This window comes from Martes martes (assembly GCF_963455335.1).
Source record: "Martes martes genome assembly, chromosome: 1".
NCBI classification, from domain to species: Eukaryota; Metazoa; Chordata; class Mammalia; order Carnivora; family Mustelidae; genus Martes; species Martes martes.
The window spans coordinates 133,737,030-133,757,909 of NC_137888.1; positions in this window are offsets into that span (position 1 = coordinate 133,737,030).

Consider the following 20,880-nt stretch of genomic DNA (forward strand, 5'->3'; position numbering starts at 1 on the left):
TGAAATTGAGGCTTCTTTTTCAAAATTTTTTTAAATTTTTTATTAACCTATAATGTATTATTTGCCCCAGGGGTACAGGTCTGCGAATCATCAGTCTTATACAATTTACAGCACTCACTGTAGCACATGCCCTCCCCAGTGTCCATCCCCCAGCCACCCTATCCCTCCCATCCTCTCCCCTCCAGCAACCCTCAGTTTGTTTCCTGAGATAAAGAGTCTCTTATGGTTTGTCTCTCTCTCTGGTTTCGTCTTGTTTCATTTTTTCCTCTCTTCCCCTATGACCCTCTGTGTTGTTTCTCAAATTGAGGCTTCTTTTGAGCAAAGATGTTCAGTTCAAACATTATATCTAAATGAACACGTTTACCTTTCCTGGCTGTAGAGGACTAAATTCTTATGTCACAATAACCAACGGGGACAATCAATGGGGTCACATTTGAGATTTAATACTCTTTCATGGTAGCATTTTCAGTGATAAGCCTGTGTGAAGATTACCTTAGGGCTAGCATCTGGGCTGCTCAAAACATCCCTGGAAGAAGTGTTTCCAAAGCACTTCCATTCCTGGTAGAACCCTGCTTGGCAAGTCAATTTATTAAAAATAAATAGCATTCAAATCATAGCCCTCTTCCTCTCCACCGCATTCTCCTTCTCTGTCTCTTTGTCTGTGCCTAACTGTCTCTCTCTGCCTGAATATTTTTTTAAGATTTTATTTGAAAGAGAAAGCAGAGAGAGAGAGAGAGAAAGCACAGGAGCGGGCAAGGGAGCGGCAGAGACAGAGGGAGAAGCAGTTTCCCCGCTGAGCAGGAAGCCGGATACAGGGCTCTTAACCAATGGAGCCACCCAGGTGCCCCTAAGTGTTTTTAAATGTGAGTTATAAAATTTTAAATAATTAAAATATGGTAACATTGTTTAAAAATATTTTTAAAAGGTACATGGTGACAAGTGTCTCATTTGTGTTTCTTGTCTACCTTATGCCCATCTCCTAGTGTATCCATGTTTATTCGTTTGGTTATGAATATACAAAAGTACTCTCTTATTACAGGTTTTATTTTGCATCATGTCTCTTTAAATGGCAAATATGCATGTGCCTGTATTATATAGACTTAACACACACACACATACCATACACATAGTCTTTGTAGCTTATCTATTGCCATACTACAAACCACCTCAAGACACAGTAGCTTAAAACAAAAGCAATGTATTATTTCTCAGCATCCTGTGGGTTGGGAATTTGGACAGAGCTCTTCCTAGCAGTACTTCTGCTATAGGATGTCAACTAGAGTCATTCATTTAGCTATATTCAGCTCCTGGTGGGGCTGAGATGGAAGGTCTAAGAAGTTTCATTTATGTATCTGGCACTGCAGCACTCCTCCTTGTCACTTCTCCTTCCAAGTGACGTGGGCTTCCTTGCAACATGGTGGTCTAAGAGAAGTTGGACTTCTTACATGGCAACTGGCTTCCTAGCATGAATGTGCTAAGAGGTAAAGGCAAAAGCACTAGGGTCCTAAATTCTTATGTGGTAGAATCAAAGAGTCTAGCAACCACCAGTAGGTCATATTGGAGATTAATATTTTTTCATGATTCAGTTTCCATTGATGAGACTAGTTTAAGATTAATCTTAGGGCTCGTATCTTAAGACTTAGTCATGCAATTCAGAGTCACTCCTACCACCTTCCATTAGACAAAACAAATCCCCAGATCACCCCAGATTCAAGGGGGAGGGAAATAGATTCTATCTTTCAGTGGAATGAGTGGCAAAGAATTTGCAGCCATCTTTAACTGACCGTAGTATCTGTTTCATTTTATACACGCTTTAAAGTCCACGGATACCAGCCAATGGGTGATTGAAAGATGCCTACTAATATACCACGAAAAATCTGATTTCAGTTTTCAAACAAATTATCAAGTTACTGAGAAATATTAATGTAAGTTGCAGTACGTTTAGAAATAAAAATAGTTTTCTTTTTAAAAAAAAATAAACCTTTCATCACAACCTCATTGGTTTGCTGAAAGTCTACATTTTTGTAACACAATGTGTTGTTAATTAAAAAAAAAAAAACTCACCAAAGTATTTTTAATCACTTGGACATATCTTGACTGTCAATTTGAGAAGAGGTTAGTCTCTCCATGCATGTTTTGACATATACATTAAACCTTCTCTTACTATTCTCTTGAGAATCTAATTCCCATCAAACTTGTGACATAACCTATAACTATCACCAGCTTCTTTGTGGGAGTTTACGATCTTTGTGATATATGCCTTCTGAAATATACGTCTGTAGGCTTATGGTAAAATTAATAAAACCGAAATTAAAACTGACAGCTCTGAAATGATATGCTACCCTTAGCATATGGAATAACTACCGTGAACACTTATGGGGTTTGTTGCAAGATTATAGACAGTTACCCAATAGGGGATAACTTCTGAACTGTGTTGCTAAATCTCATTTGACAGGTTTTGGATTTGGTATAATTTTTCTATAGCATCTTAGTGTTGGGTTAGCAATATGTTAGCTATGATTCAGATGACATTTTATGCCTAAGCTCCTCAGTCTTTCTCCTCCACGTCTTCCCTCTCTTCCCCGTCACACCCTCCTCTTTCTTCCCCTCCTTTATACACTCAATCTTATCTAAATATTTTAGCAGTTAGTTCATGGCTAGGGGATTCTTTATGAAATATGATAATAAAAAACCCTTTTGTCTGACTGCAGGTCTGAGTGTGCACATCTGCAAATCTGAGAATACCTATCAGAGTCTTATCTACCTATCTACCTGTCTATCTGCCTATTGATTTACTATGTTTATACTCATTTTTTCTGTTATGGTAAGAATGCCAGTTGCAAGGATTTAGTCCTATACACTGTGTTCAGTGATCCAATCTTTTATAAAATCTATCTTGGCCCCCTTCATGTGTGTACATGTGTATACACACATACACACTTTTTTTTCTTTAATGGGCATATTTATTTCTTTTTCTGGTGAATGAAGGGCTGTTGCACAGATTTTGAGTTTTCCAAAAAATAGCATTATTCCTATAAAAAAATCTTATGCAGTTTGGGGAAAAATAATTAAGAATTGGTTGCTATAATAGCAAAGAGATACTCATGTATTGTAATTCTGCTAACACTTCAGGATTCTGTATACTGGAAGCTATGTGGGATTATTAAAAGATGAAACTAGGAAATGGGGCCAGATGGAATTTGAGGTACTTTCGAATGTATTCCTTCTCTTTTATCCTCATTTTACCTTGAAAATGCAGAAATTACATAAACATGCTTCAAACAAAGTAAATAAAAAAATAAACACATATTAACACATTTACTGTGGTTTTGAGTATAGCTATGACTCCCCATTTAAACTTATGGGCCTTTCTAAAGTTTGTCAGAAATTACACAGGCTCTTGCTTCTGACATAGTCTAGACTGGGTTACCTTTAACAACATTTTAGTAACTCTTCCTGAACGATTTCTATCGCTGCGGTCAGGATCATCCTTTGATGTAACATGGTTTTATAAATAATAAAATGCAATGCCCATGCTGTAGGCACTCTTGGTGATCTACTCAACATCCAATTCACTCTTTTTTTGTGGCAACAGAGATTCCTTGAGCCTTGTTAGATATTTTTCTCTTTTCTTACCCCCCATCCAAATAGGTCCCAGGTTCTGTGGTTTGATGCTTGGAGATGTTTGCAGTATACTTCCTGGGTATTTTCTGCAAAAGCTTATATCCACTGAAGAGTTTTGAGTTGGAGACAGAGGTACCTTTCAGTCTTAAAAAAAAAAAAAAAAAAAAAAAAAGTCCCTGGCTTAGGGAATTCTAGAGGGGTCTGTAGTCTAATGAACCCTAGGGACAAGGGTTGTGTAGATGGTTTGGTGCCCACCCCCTATGACCAGAGGTGGCCCAAGAGGTCTCTGTAGGGCTTCTCAGACCAGTCCATGCAGGCAAACAGTGCACATACACCTTCTTTGTGCCCTTGATCTTTGGTGACAAGAAGGTGTTCTGATGAGACTTGATATCATTCTGACAACTAGAGTAGTAGCAGGACCTAAGGCTCCTCTACTCTTAGGAGCCACAAAATTTTGTGGGAGTTCTGTTGTCCCTCCTACTCTTTGGAGATAACTCTGAATTGGGGGAGGGATCAGGGCCAAGACGCCACTTTAGGAATATCGGGTTATTTTATATTGTGAATCATAATTCCCACATGAGAAATACATAGAACATAAATATACAGCTCAGCAAATTCTCACAAAGTGAATAACCATGTCACTCCTTCTAGCTCAAGACATAAAACACAGCCGGTCCCCAAAATCCTCTTCATGGACCCTCTCAGTAACTGTTTTATCATTCTTCCCTAAAGAGAATCCTGATTTTTCAGTAAAATATTTCTTGCTTTTATTTATAACTTTATATAGCTTTTTTTTCTTACTACTTAATATCAATTACTAAGCACTAGCTTTGTCTATTTTTTAAATTTTACATAAAAGGAATCATAGTCTTTTTTTGGTTTGTGGGGTTTTTTTCACTCAAAATTATTTTGTTTGTGAAATGTATACGTTATTGTGTGTAGCTGCATTTTGTCACCTTTCTATTGCTATATAGTATTTTATTATAAAAAGCAGCACAATTTATTCAGTTTTTTATTGTTGAAGGGAATTTGGATTATTTTCAGTTTTGAGAATAAGAATTCAGATGATTTAACAAAAGCATCCAGGCTCAAAATTAATAGTGCCCCCCACCCCCACCCCACTGTAATTCCATTCCCTTCTAGCTCCCATATTAGTTACTTGATCTATAGTTGAACCTCTGTCATAGAAAGAATTAATTGCAGTGTCCTCAAGAGATCTTTCCTATTTGGCCATCATGGACTGATTCAGGAAGATACTTGGTCTCAAGCTTCTCCAATGAGTGCCATTCTGAGAATTTTGGATTGGAACAGAAGGAGAGTATATGTTTCTAAGTTGCTAGAATCTTGTAAATCTAGGTGTTATTGACACCCATGTTTTCCAAGTGGACAGGAGAAAAAATTAGAAATATCTGCAGATGAAGAAAAGAATGAAGCAGATGTCCAGAGGGGCACAACTATAAGACTGTAAGGAATCCTGATGATCAGATTCCTGGTTTTGGTTTGTTCTGAAGCTTTTACTTCCTTACAAAAAATGTCCTGTTGGCCTAGGAGAGTTTGAGTGAGCTTCTGTTACATGGAAATACAGTAATCCTAATATTATAGATATTTTTACCTAATCTGGACACTGTTCATAACTATTTCTTAAACAATGACATTTTTCAATAATTTTATATTTGAGAATTCAAGTATCTGCTACTTGGTACTAACGTGTTGAATTAATCTGAAGTAAAAGAACCTCTCTGTGACTTAGTTTATCATCAGTAACATATGGAGGTTTGGACAATAAAATCTCTAAGATTTACTTTGTACCTAACACAAAATTATTCTATCAGAGTGCCAGTAGGCAAACTTATTATTTGCACTTGACTTTTCAAAGGAAGCAGTGGGGAGTCTGGTGATAATTTATTCTAAAAAATTTTGAAACCAGAGTATTTCAGAACTCTTCTACTTCCTAGTAAATGGTGCATTCTCCATTAGAATATTTTCTGATGCATAGCAAGCACTCAGAAAATATTTGTCAAATGAAAGAATGAATGAATGACTATCCACTTGAGATATTTTATATCCCGAGATCTAGAACATTAAGCACATGTTTTAATGATGTCAGTTCTCATTCGACCCTTCCCATAAATCCCTAGTCTTTACAAAGACCAAATGCAACCTTTCAAGTATGTGGGTTTCTGTATCTGGGTGATTCAGAACTGAAGGGGTTAATGAAGAGTCGGATGCCTCCATAGGATATCTGTGAAGCACAAAAAGTACAGTGCCAACAAAATCCCCTGAAGAGTAAACAAAACTTGGAACTGTTGCAAACAATAAATTGTCAATACCTTATAGAAGCAATGGATAATGAAAACTTATCATGCCTATAGTTAGTATCCTCTTTAAAAGAATTTACAGAGTCTATGAAATTAAATTCTGTGCACAGTTCTCTTAATTTGTCCTTAATTAAACAATACTCCATAAATGGTGCATTCAGTGACCAAATGTTCAGAGACAGCAAAATGGTGGGTCCCAAGCCATTAGGAATGAAATAAAGGCAGTCCCTGGAGAGTCTGCAAGAATCTGGTCTCTCTAAGTGACAACTGATGGTTTAGGAAAGATAATTAACTTTGCAATTACAAACTGCAGCTTTCACCAATGCTGTTTTTTCCCCAGTATAATCTTCTAAATGTTGGATTATTTCCTATAATCGTGAAATAGTTTGCTTGGAAAAGAGAAAAGCAAACAAATACCCCCACTTTAGGCTGCTGAGTTCATCAGGAATTAAATCCTTATTGATTAATTTAATGGGTATTGTTTTTTATTTCTAATGTTAGATCAATATCCATTTAATGTGTGATGCTATGCTGATTCACAACACTAAAATTTCAGCTGTAGATTTGTACAAATAGCAAAACAATATTTAGATTTCTCACAAAACCAGAAAAGATAGATCGTTTCTTTTTTATCAGAAGGGAAACATGAAATTACTGTTTAAAACATTAAGAGCTAAAACTTTTAAAGAACCCTTATTCTGCTTTAGATTTAATAACTTTATGACATTTTTTTCTGCTTAAGTGATTCTCTAAAAATCTCATTACTTTATTTATTATGGATATTTAAATGACTTTCATACCAGGATAATCCAGTTTTTCTCCTCCTCCCCCAAAGAATTCAGTCTACCCTAATTGTACCTGGCCAACTTTTCTTCACGTCAGCTGACACTATCCATTAGGCAAATGTTAATGGCAAATAGGAATTGCTTTTCTTTTTCCTTTTAAAATCTGATTGCTGAAAGGACACCTTTACGGTGTCTATGTAGACAAAATTTTGAACTGTAAAAATATCATGGACTAATTATAGATCCCAAATACCCATCTTTTTCTCAACACTCTTCAACTCATCAGATGAAAACACCCCCTCTACTTTGCTCCATTTTCTGATTATTTGTGTTTCTAAATAGATGTGCCTTACTGTGTGTGCTCAAAGGGCTCCTACCATTCACAGCAAATACACAGGACAGTAATCTTTGAAAACTGACTCACTCAGGCAAATACCAAACTGCATTTTGTTAACACTATATTGATAAAGGTGAAGAATCAGAAGGCATCGGAGAGATACATTGGTTTTAATTTGATGCCTCAAAAAGTCAGGGAAAATTTGTAGGACCATGTCCGTGTCATTAGGCTTTTCCATAATGTACTTAGGTTTCATCAGAGACTCTGGTGTTGTTAAATAATCTTTTTATGTTTTGTGAACTTAGGTGGGCTCACCCTTCCTTTTTCCCTCCCTTCTTTTCTTCCTTTCCTCTTTTATTTACTCATCGGATATTTATTGAATTCATACTCCATACTAGTACTGAACCAGAATCTGTGGGTTCAGAGAAATACACAACACCTCCAGGGAAGTCACCTTTAATGAAAACTGAAGTTCTTTGCTTGTGGATAACATGTATGTATAGCCACTGGGACCTTAACTAAATATAGAGAAATGGGGTGCTTTTCTTCTCAAAGGCCTAGTTTCTACACTGCCAGAAAGCCCAGACAACTTTCCATATTCAGCTCCATTTCCATATCCATTTAGCAAAATTTCTATCTTTCCCTAAAGAAAAGAGCAATGAATACAAATTATCCATCAGTCCACCTGCCAAGGGTCTATATTCTTCATAAGATTGTGCCTGTGTCCATCCTAATCTGCCTCCATATTACGAGGATGCTCCCTCTCCAATGCCTTTAACCTCTGTTTCCTACCATTTGTACCTTTAAATTTACCTGGCTTTGGCCAAAAAGCTGAACTGCAGTCCTCATGACATCTGTGCATCTCTTGGGCTCCCTGAGACTATCTCCCACTTGCCCTTTTAGTGACTTCTCCTTCCTCCTGGTCCTATTTCCTCGACCCACTTTTTATTTTGCATCATCTCATCTTCCACTGAGGCCTTCTCTTATTTGATTGTACAGTTTGCATTCACTCTCCCAGCTCTGACCTTCTGACAAAAGCCCTCAACGCTGGAGAATTTCCCACAATGTAGCTCCACCTGGCCTCTGGGTCTGATGGGATTTCTAGCCGAGCCTGGCCCACATCTCAATGAGTGAGGGAAAGAGAAGAAGGAGCACATTCAACTGTTAACCCCTAGTCCAAAGTTCTATTGCCTCCTTTTTGGACAATTACTGAAGTTTCATAATTGGTTTCTCTGTATTTACTCCCCTAACATTCAGGTTTATTATCTACCATCTCAAGACGAGTAGATCTATGGTCTTATTCTGATTATATTGTTCTCCAACTCTAAATCATGCCATAAACCATTTGCTTTATTCATTGCACAGCACCATGTTCCTTGTGGTAGGCAATATATGATATTCATTCTTGTATTTCCCTGACAACTACCATGGGAACTTGGTAGAGAATTTAACATTTATCCACTGGAAGCTAATTCCACTAAAATATCAATGTGCATTTTGCATGGACAATTTTCTACCAATAAATATGGGAACCACCATTTTAACAAAACTTAAGTAGGTTTCTTTACTGCAGGACTTCCTTGAGCCTTAAACATGTTAATATACTGGTAGTACTCCAACAGGAAGTTGAAGGACATGGTACTGACCAGGAAAACTTTTTTTTTTTTTTCCTAGAGCATCTTGAATAGCTAGTGCTAGTGCTCTGTGGGCACATTCAGTAAAATATTGTTTCACAAAATAAAGTTTAAATAATTAGAGAGCAATTAAAAGACTTCCATGATTTAGTCCTCATTTCCCTTCCTATTTGTCCTATTTACCTACTATAAATTTCTTGTCACTAACTTTATATTCTAGGCAAAAAGGCCATTTACTATTCCAACATATCTTATGCTTTGCTAAACACCTGGGTTTTTTCCTTTTTTCCCCCTACTCTCTCATCTAACCTTCTCCAGTTAAAATTTTATCCATAATTTAAGGTCCCCCCTATGAAATGTCTTTTTATGCATTAATTTTTGGTTTATTATTTAACTAAATTTGACTTCCTATGTTCTCAAATTATATGCTGCCATTTTTATGGCGTATATCTCAATGTGTTGGATATTGTGGCTAATGGTGGACACATTTCCATTATTAGTTTACAAATACTTAAAACTCTTCCACAATGAATTTTCACCATGAAATAACCACTCTTCTAGGCATTTTATTCATTAATTAATTCAGTCATCCATCCATGTATATCCCCCCACTTTCTCTGCTCTGGCCATCCATCATAATAGTGAGTATCAAAGCATGTTCTGGAACCAAGCATTGGGACTACAACAGTAAACAAGGTAGAAAAAGCACATTCCCTTACACAGTGTATATCCTAGTGGAGGAACATAGGTCATAAACATGGGAAAAATAAATAAGTAAGACTATTTGGAGAGAGGTAAGTGATATGTAGAAATTGAAACACAATAATGATGTAGAGAATAACTGTGAGGAGTGGGATTATTATATTGAGTTAGCATGGTCAGGACATTTTGCATATGCTAGCTCACTTAATCTTCAGAATAATACTTTGAATTACTTATTGCTATTTCCAGTTTACATATGAGCAAACTGAAATTAAGTAAAGTTCCATAGGTTCACCAAGATCATTTAGATCATAAGTATTAAAACGGGGCTAACAAATATAATTGTTCATGTTGTACATAGCAAAACCCCGAAGAGTACCATGTAAATGGTGCCTTTACCAGTCAAGATTTGATAGAGAAGCAGAACCACTAACAGTGATGTAGAATAAGGGATTTATGGTAGAGATTAGGTCTTATGTAACTATGAGAGCTGATCAAGAGTCTATGGGAAGTAGCTCTTTGCCTAGGGTGGGATGAACATAATTGTAGGTGGCCAGGGCTACAAGTGCTAAGACAATATTATATAAAGTGGGGGAAAGCAAGAACAAACTGAAAGGCCAAGTAAAAAATGGATGCCACAGGGACAAATTGGAATGCATATCTGTGTCTTGCTGCCCCCAACCCCAGTAAATTGGGCAATATGCAGGGGAAACCAGTGCCATTCACCTTAGGATATACTTACACCTGGCCTAGGTCTCAGAGAAGCTGAACTGGAGGAGCTATGGCCTGGCTGCTGCCCATGCCTAAGAAATGAGCCATGAGATCAGTGATAATATGCACAGGCTACTACAGTGCATGTTGCCCTACGAGGGGCTGGGCAACAAGTCCAATGGCTGCTGCTTCTATCTTGCACAAATTTCTCTTGTGAACAACTCTGACCAGAATCATACAAGGAACAGAATTCTTGGAAATGTAGCTCTAGCTGAGTGAAGATGACACAGTGGCCCTGAGTTTTACAATGCAAAGCCTGGGAAGCCATATATAGCATCCTTTGTAGCAGAGACAGGCTTCGCCTAGACTTTGGGACTCCAAAAGTTGCATGCTTTTGATCACACAGTATTATCTCCTTCATATAAGATACAGTATGTCTCATACTCATATACTCACAATACCTACCACGGAGTGTAGGCATTTACTAAATATTTAGTAAATAAATAATTCACATGGTCCTGTATAGACCTCACCTGAAAGTGAGTCTAGAGAATAAAATTCTTACATTCTTCCTACTGACTTTGTATCAGAGCACACAGGTTGGAAAAAAAAATAATCACTTTGGACAGAAAAAAATGGAATGATCCCTTTGTCATTGAAACACTTTTCTCTTAGGAGAGCAAGTTTAAGGGTTCAATTTCAAAATGTAAGCATTTGTACTCTGGCATTACTAGAACAGCATCACCTGGGAATGCTTTAGAAATGAACATTCTCAAGTTTCTCCCCAGACCCCCTGAATCAGAAATTCTAGGGATGGGGTCTACCAATCTGTGTGAATAAGCCCTCCAGGCAATTCTAATGCACACTCAGGTCTGAGAATCACTGATCTAGAAATGCTGAATTCTTGGGCTACTGAATAAAAGGAGAAGCTGAGGTAGGTCCCATTGGGTGAATCTGCACTTTTGGTAAGTAAAAGAAGTGATACAGGAACCATCGAGCTGCAAACTTTAGATAATTCGGGAGAACTAGGCAGAAGCAGAAAGAGTAGAAAGCAATATGAAGGGCAAATGTGTCATACAGATGGGGATAAGGAAAACCCAGATGCAACGTAGGGGATTTCTCCAGTAGCATCTAGCCATACATTTTCCACACATGCTTTTGGCAGGTGGGTAGCTGACTCCCTGATGGGGCAGCTCTGGGTAAACTGATGAGTTATATCATGGGTTCCCATCCTGTTAATCAGGCAGTTTGATATAAATGAGCATGAAAAGGTGACACAACCACATTGGGTTCTCCAGCTTGTGTGTGGTCATGCCTCTCCTTAGGAAAGTCCTTGTTTATCTAAAGTCAGTCCCTATAGAAACAACTACTTAAAAAGCCTAGAGATAACATGAGTCTCATTAGGCCTAGGATTTTCAACTACCCCAGCTTCTCTGCCTACAGCTACTTCTTAACCCAGTCCTAATCTCACTTGCTCCAGATTCCTGCTTCATCCTCATCACTGCCACACGCTTATCTCCCCAACTCAAATATGATATTATGGTAGGATAATATTTTGAAATGCTACTCGCTGTGGGGGGCTTTTTCACCCTTTATTTCCTCCTTGTTCCTTTGCTCACTGTGATCAAAGCTGAAGACCTAATTCTCTGTGGCTTTTCTGTTCCACTCTGCTAAGACTTTAGGGGACTTGAGCAGATTTGTCAACAGCTGAAGAAAGAGGTCTCCACTACAGACAAGATGTCTTAGTCAAAAACACAGAGAGGAAAGAGATTTCCCCTTGGCTTAAGGTTAGAAATTCAAATGGGGAGAGAGGAAAAAGATGGAATAGAGCTTCCACATGGCTTGATAATAAGAAGGATTTCAGAAAGAAAATGATTTATCATTTCTATCATATGTCTAGGCGTGTGGGAGCAGAGGACGCTTCACAGAAGGATTTCAGGGTTTCCAACCTAACGTAGGTAAAACAGAGCTTCCAGGACTGGGAGCCATGGCAGTCTCTCTGTGGACAAATGTCTCATGACTTGTAAAGAGAGGAGTATTTTTTGCACAACTAAGCATACAGAATAAAATTAATGCCTCCTAAGGTTGCACCTCTTTCTCTCTAGAATTATGTTTTTTTCATTTACTGTTTTTGGACAAACAATGTATTATATAGGGAAGACCTATTGTCCTGAAATGAACTTAAACACCACTGGCTTTTAGAGGTTAATTGTCAGGGCAGGGGAGAGGGCAGATTTAAACAAATTCAGGTGTAGTCATTAAAATTGTGTATATGAATTCTACTTGAAGGGTTGGATACCACTGTTACTAATAATGCCCCTATAGTATCTAACTTGATAGTTGGTTCCTCTTAGCCTAGTAGGAGAGTCAGGCTGGTATATATCATTGTTTACATAAAATACAATAAAATAGGATTTCCTAGATAAATAGAACTAAGTCCAACACACTTGAAAGATAGAGGAGGGTGGGGATTGGGGAGGTATCAGTCAGGGTCCTAATACAAATCAGATATATTCTATTAGAAGATAATAATTCTATAAGGATTTTTTTTTTAAGACAAACATGTGGATGTAAGGGAACACAGGGCAAAGAGCCCTCATCCAGGATTTAGTACAAGCTGAGCTATTATCATCCATGGTCCAAAGGGGAAGAAAAGTCCCAGTCTCTGAAGGAAAGCTATGCAGTCAGAGGCCTTGAAAAAAACAGTGGACTTCATTTGAGAGATAAAGCCAGAAGTGAGTTCACAGCAAGGATCTGGGGAGATACATCCCCAGATCTCACCCTCTTGCTTCTTTCTTATCTCCACCTGGAGGGCCCCACAAGCTGACCTCAGTTTGAAGTCGTAGGACTTGAGCCTAGTTAATGTAGTCTATGAACTCAGCCTTTCCAGGCAAAAGACAGAAGGGACAGGTGAGTCTGGATCTGGAGGGCAAACAGACAAAAAGATGGGCTATAAACAGTGTCTCTAAGATCAGGTCTCCATAGCATTTTGAAGTATCCTTAGTTCTCTAGGCAGAATGGAAGGAATTTACTTACATTTCTTTTACGAGTTGGTTTTATGTTGATAAAATGACATATTCTGGAATTTTCTAAGCATATTTCCACCTATTAGAATAGGAAGGCTATAAGGACCATGTCATTGGGTGAAAATGTCAGAGCATTTTCACCCGAGGACACTGAATTTCATATGATAATTCATATACTAATGGCATGTCCCCTGTCACCACAATTTTAAAGTCCTAACTCCCAGTTCTCTATAAATGTGACCTTATTTGGAAATTGAGTCTTTGCAGAGGATCAAGTTAAGATGAGGTTATTAGGGTGGGTCCTAATCCAATATTACTCTGTCCCTAAAGAGTGGGGGAGTTAGAACAGAGACAGACAAGGACACAGGGAAAACATTATGGGAAGGTGAAGGCAGAGATCAGGAGGAGGCATCTATAAGCCAAGGAAGGCTTCCGGAAACCCAGAACTAGTCAAGAAGCAAGGAAGAGATACTCCCTCCCAGCCCTCAAGGAATCAGTTCTGTCAATGCCCTGATCTTGGACTCCTGGCCTCTAGAGCTGTGAGCAATAGACTTCTGTTGTTTAAGCTGCCCAGTTTTAAGTATTCTGTTATGGCAGCCCTTGCAAACTAATATACCGGTAACCCCAGTATAACCTCCATAATCTTTTCATCTGCTATAAAACATGTGTACTAATGACAAGAAATGTCCTGCATCATGTTTACCCAAAACTTAATATAAATAATCAGGGCATCTGAAGTTTTTAACAAGAGGTAAATTAACAGTTTTTAACAAGGTAAATTAATGACACTTGAAATGAAACCAATGACACTTAAGCTTTAAGGTTCCCCAAATTACATGGACCCCTTCTAAGGCCCAGTAACTAAATTTATACTCTAAATTTAATTCTTTCTCTTAAAGAGGGTACCCCAGATTATAAAAATGTTAGACTCCACAAAATCTGAATCCACCCTTTATGTCAACTTCTGTTGTTATAACCTCCAACTTCAGGTAGTTACTCACACAGTCGGATATGTTATCTTTATATCCTAAATCACTGCTAACATTCTTTGTTCTTATAAGCAGCAACCATTAAAAATAAACTCGAAGGAAGAAATAACAAACAAAAAAAGAACAAACAGCTTAGAGAGTCCTTGAGCCTAGAGTGCTCTAGGCCCTGCGGGATTCCAAAATGAGGGCAAGAAGCCTTCTCTATTCTCCACCAAATGGTGATTTTTAGGTATTATTTATTTATTTAGCATGAGGGTTCCCGTTGCAGGTGAATTATTTCAGGGAAAAGGCCTATTTCTAACACTCCTCATCTATCATTATTTTTTCCAGGTTTTGAAACCTCAATTGCTTTGGAGAGAAGATGGAATAAAATTATAATTACATTCATTAGCATATCTAAATGGAAGCATCCTGCCCTACTGTATGTACTCATTAAGAATGATCATCAACAGATTCCAGAATCTGCCTCATTAATTAAGTGGTGGAATCATACAGCATGGTGGGAGGAGCCTAGGCGTTATGACCTGACCTGGTCATGACTCTAGGGCTTTCCGTATCTTTAATTGATATACGCCCTCTACAACAGGGGCCCTATCCCATCTGTCATTCAAATAATCTTCCTCAGGCTCCACAAGCATGTACTCAAACTTAGAAGTACTTAAACATTTTAGAAGAAAAAAAGCAGACATCTCTCAAATATCTCCACCAGGAATTAGGCGAGGTAGCGGAGATGCTGCTGAAATTGTCTCAGGGGGAAAAAAAATTGTTTTTTCTATTGTCTTGGACAGCAACATCCCAGTACTTTTCCAGGCCATGTTGACTAATGGGAAGTTGTAGAGTTCATGTACCACTTACTATTTTGTTTTGCATGACTTTGCCTCGTGTTACAGTGGACCATTTCTTCCTTCATCTTTCATATGGAGGGGGCTCTACCTGAGAAACACTCTCTGCTCCTCTCCACTCTCTTACTCATTTTTACCTCAGGGAAGAAGGACTCATGTGATTGGTGAGTTTGGGAGAAGGAATTGAGAGTTCTTGGAGCAGTGTCTTTTTTCTTTTTTCATCTTCTCTTTTGAATCCACCCGTCGACAGAATCAACTTGTCTGTCTGCTCTCTGCCATGCAATCAGAATCCCTGGACCAGAGAAGCCTGATGTTCTTCAGCTATACCTATGAGTAGGCATATAAGTCTGTTTTGGATCTCCCTTTAAAAAAAAAAAAAGTTACCAATGCTTCTTCCTCTTCCTGTATGTGCTTGCTTTTTCTCTCATCAATGAGTGAAATCTACTTACCCACCTCTGAAATCCAGGCTGGAGTTCTGATTTATTTATTCCAATAGAATGCAGTGAAAGTGATGCTTTATGTATCTTGGGCTTAGTCCTTGAAGGGCCTGGTAACTTTCATTTCCTCTCTCTTGGAATCTGGTTACCATGTTGTAAGGAAGTCCAGCCTGCCTTGCTGGAGAGAGATGGGATGTGGAAAGGAAGCACCACATGAAGTAGGAGCCATGTAGAGGGGGATCAGAGTACCACAACCAACTCCCAGCACTCAAGGGTTCAAACATGTTAGAGAGATCTCTTGAAACATCCAGCCCAACCTCCCTGCCAACTGAATGCACCCATATGAGTTACCCCAAAAAATACCACATGGAAAAAAAAAAAGTTTAGTCAACCCATAGAATCGCCAGAAGTAATCAATCATTGTTTTAACACACTAAGTTTTGGGTTTTGTTATGTACAATACATGATTCAACTTTTTTGGGTAATTTTATGTAGTTTTAGGGTTGGAGACTTAGCAAAACCACATGGACACAGACTTCAATCACATTCTCCAAATGGCTTTGGCAGTAATTACGATATTCTAATTTCCATCTTTCTACTCTCGAGTCTGCTTATCAATTGAGTCCAAACTCTGGAAAGACAGAAAACAGTTCTATGTATTTACTGGCTAAGACTCCACAACTGGAAAGAAAGTACCTTTTTACTCTAGCTAAAAACCTGTACATGCTCCGAGTCAGCCCAAATGTCACTTCCAAAACCTCTTACATGATTCCAACCATGTAAAATCTGATGTATTTTCCCAGAGTATATATTTATCATGGCATATATTTGCATTGTGTCTTCCACATTACTCTACACTCATAGAAATCAGTTTATGTCTTATTTGAATTTACATTACCATACTCAGAAACAGGCCCAACACAAAGTTATGTTTAGTAAATGCCTTTTAAATGTAACATTTGAGAAACTTTATCTGTGTTTGCCTCAATAAATAGTATGAAATTGCTTCAGTCCCCCACTTTTTTTTCTAAATTTTTTTATTTCTATGCTTTTGTCCACAGTCTGGTGATGTGGAAAGAGCAATAACTTTTGACCAAGATGGAGTTAGATTTCTTAATCTCTGCTACTTTTTGCTTATATGGCTTTGAGCAGCCACCTTCTGTTTTTGAGATTAAATCTCCTCGTAAGATTGGATTGACCACTGACAGAATTTTACTAATAAATTTTTTAACAGTTTGATTTGGATATAATTCATATATCATGCAATCATCCAGTCAAAGTACATAGTCACCACAATCTAATTTTTTAAAGATTTATTTATTTGAGAGACAGAGGAAATGGGGAGGGGGAGGGAGAGAGAGAAAGAAACTAAGCAGACTCCACGCAGGGCTCAATTTCATTACCCTGAGACCAGGACATGAGCCAAAACCAAGAGTGGGATGCTTAGCTGACTGCATCACCCAAGCACCCCACCACAATTTAATTTTGAAATTCTCTCATCATCTTTCAAAAGACACCCAATACTTACTAACGGTTACTCCCTGTGTCCATCTTCCCTTAATCCTGACCAAGCACTAAGCTGCTTCCTGTCCCTATAGAATTGTCTACTCTAGATATTTCATACAAATGGAATCATACTATATGTTATCTTTTATGACCATGCTCTTCCACTGCCATGATATTTTCAAGGTTCATCCAATATGTGGATTAGTACTTCATTCAGTCAACAAAATGTAGTAAAGTCATATTTTGTTGTCTGTTTATTATTTGACTGATATTTGTGTTGTTTCTACTTTTTGGCTATAATGCTGCTATGAATAATTGTATACAAGCTTTTGTGTGGACATTGTGTTTTCATTCCTCATAGACCTATAACAAGGAGTGGAACTGCACTGTATGAGTGTTCTAATTTCTCCACATTCTTGCCAACACTTGTAATTGTCTACCTTTTTTATTTAGTCAGACTAACACTTGTAATTGTCTACCTTTTTTATTTAGTCAGACTAGTGTACGTGAAGTGTTATCTCATGGTGACCTTGATCTGTATTACTCTAAAGAATAATAATGTTTAGGATCTCTTACCATGCTTGTTTATCATTTGCTTTCCTTGAAGAAATGTCTATTCATATTCATTGTCTATTTTTAAGTTGCTTTTTTATTGTTGAGTTTAAGGACCTTTTTTTTAAATATATATATTCTGAGACAATGATCTTATCAGGTAGATGACTTACAAATACTTCTTTCCATTCTGTGTGGCATCTTTGCACTTTCTTGATGCACTTTGAGACACAAAAGTTTTGTTTTATTTTGATGAGTCTAATTTATCAACCTTTTCTCTAACCTTGTGTCTATGGTATTATATCTAAGAATGATTTGCCTAGCCCAAGATTATAAAAATTTATTGCTGTTTTCTTTTAAGAGCTGTATGGTTTTAGCTTTTATGTTTATAATTCATTTTTAGTTAATTTTGTGTATGGTGTGAGGAAAGGGTCTAACTTCATTCTTTTGCATATGGATATGCAGTTGTTCCAGTACCACTTGTTGCAAAGATTAGTCTTTTCCTATTGGATTATCTTAGCACCCTCATAGAAAAATCAATTCATCATATATGTAAAAGTTTATTTCTAGACTTTCAATTCTGTTTCATTACCAAAACTGATTTCAAATTTGCACTGATGTAATTCTAGTGAAATAGAGAAATTTGTTCCTATAGAGCTCTTCTTCCCTATTTTTATATTATTTAGTTTTATTATTTTCATATATTTATATTAACCTCTTATTTACCTTTTCTGGTTCTCTTTATTTATTCCTATGGATTTTAATTATTATCTGATGTTATTTTCTTGCTCCAGTACAGCTATGTTCCTCCTTACCTCCTTTGAAGTGTTATCACCAAATATGTTACATTTCTATATGTTATAGTCCCCAAAATACAATTATATACATATCATTTTATGCTACATAATTATCTTTATTGTCACTTTTTGTTTATGTATATTCAAATTACTGTTTCAAGTCAAATGCTTTCAGCTTAAACAATTTTCTTTAGTATTTCTTATAAGACAGATATCCTTGCAATAAATTCTCTCAGTTTTCATTATCTTGGAATGTCTTTATTTCATCTTTACTCTTGAAAGATATTTTTGCTGGATATAAGATTCTCAGTTGACTTTTATTTTTTTTTCTTTTAACATGTTAAATTGCATTTTGGTATTCAAGAGGTCATCTCTTATTCTTTGGGCTTCACTTATACATGATGAATCCTTTTTCTCTTACTATTTTCAAGATTTTGTCCTTGTGTTTATCTTTCAACATTTTAACTATGATGTGTCTGGGTGTGGATTTCTTTCAATTTATCCACTCAAATTTTTGGAGCTTCTTTGGTGTGAAGATTAATGTTTTTCAACAAATGTTGAAAGACTTCAGCCTTTATTTTCTCAAATATGTTTGTTTCTCCTTTCTCTCGTTTCCTACTGGGACTTCTATTAGGTTTATGTTAATTATCATGTATTTCTGGGGCTTTATTAATTTTTCTTTATTCTTTTTTTCTGCTATGTTCTTCAGGTTGCATATTCTCTATGTATCTGTCTTCAGGTTCTCTAATTCTCTCTTGTGCTTGCTCCAATCTATTAGTGAACTCTTCTAAAGAACTTACCATTTTATTTATTTGACTTTTTGACTTCACAATTTCCATTTGTCTCTTTAAAAAAATTATCTACTGGGGCGCCTGGGTGGCTCAGTGGGTTAAAGCCTCTGCCTTCGGCTCGGGTCATGGTCCCAGGGTCCTGGGATCGAGCCCCGCATCTGGCTCTCTGCTCGGTGGGGAGCCTGCTTCCTCCTCTCTCTGTCTGTCTCTCTGCCTACTGGTGATCTCTGTCTGTCAAATAAATAAATAAAATCTCTAAAAAAAAAATTATCTACTATATTTTCAGTTTGATAAGACAATATCATCTCACCAAGTTGTGATGAGACATATACCTTTCTTTAATTATTGAAGTATAGTATTCTTCAGTACTTTAAATTTATTTGTGAAGGCTAATTTGATGTTTTTGTCAAATCTGACATCTGGTCCCTGTCACAGATATTTCTGTTGCCTGCTTTTCTTTCCTATGTATTGGTCATATTTTCCTGTTTATTTGTATGTCTTATAATTTTTATTATGAGAAAATGATAACTTTTTTATTATGTACACATTTTATTTTTTTAATATTTTATTTTTATTTATTTGAAAGAGAGAGAGAGATGACAAGTAGGCAGAGAGGCAGGCAGAGAGATTGGAGGAAGCAGGCTCCCTGCTGAGCAGAGAGCCCGATGCAGGGCTCCATCCCAGGACCCTGAGATCATGACCTGAGCTGAAGGCAGAGGCTTTGACCCACTGAGCCACCCAGGTACCCCTATGTACACATTTTAATTAATTATATTGTATGTTATTTTAGTTATTAATTCCCCAACCCCAGGAGCTGTTATTGTTGCTTGCTAGATCCTTTGTTGATCTGTTTAATAATGTGACAGAATTGAGTCTGTGAAGGTTGTTTCCCCCACAGTGTGCAGCCCAAGTTGTTGCTCCTCACAGGGTGCAACACTGAACATGCACACAGCCATCCTGACTTACTCCTTCCCCCTGCCCACTCTCAGGAAGACAATGGTCCTATCCAGGTTCTCTTTATTTGTTTCTTGGCTGGATTTCCCTGTTAAGCTTCTGGCTGGTCTGCCTGTATTGATACCACACCCAGTTGTGAGTCTTCACTAATTGCTGGCTGACTGGTCTATTGTTTTTAACAATGTTGGGGAGCTTGGGTGGCTCTGTCAGTTAGGCATCTGCCTTCAGCTCAGGTCGTGATCCCAGGGTCCTGGAATTAAGCCCCACATCGAGAACCAAACTGGGCTCCCTGCTCAGCCAGGAGTCTCCCACTCCCCCTGCTTGTGCGCTCGCTCTCTCTGTCTCTTTCTCTCTCTGTGTGTCAAATAAATAAATAAAATCTTAAACAAACAAACAAACAAACAAACAAAAAATGCCCAAGTGTATAAGTCACTACACTGTCTGACTCAATTAAGCATGGGCTTCTTTTCAGGGAAAGTCTTTGTGACCTGTGTCTGAAGTTTGCTCTGACCCCTGAAGATAGTTTCTTAGTTATCTTTCCCTGGGTCTCTGTTAAACTTCTGCTATTTTGCTTATTGTTCTCACGGAGCTGCTAGACTCCTTTTAATTGCTGATCACCAAAATCGCCATCGTTTTTGATAGTGCCTTTAGGTTTGAACTTCTCTATGTTGTGTTCCAAATAAAATCAGTCTCCCCACAGAGAGTTATGGGGCTTTCTTCTCCTACAACTGTGTCTCTCCTTGGGAAGAACTTCAGTATTATTATTCTGGAGAGCTAGGGCATTGCAAATGGTCAGTTTCTCTCAGAATGACACCCCTACTCTATACATGGGGCACTAAACGCAGGAGGTAGGTAACCCTATGAATGAGCTGGGA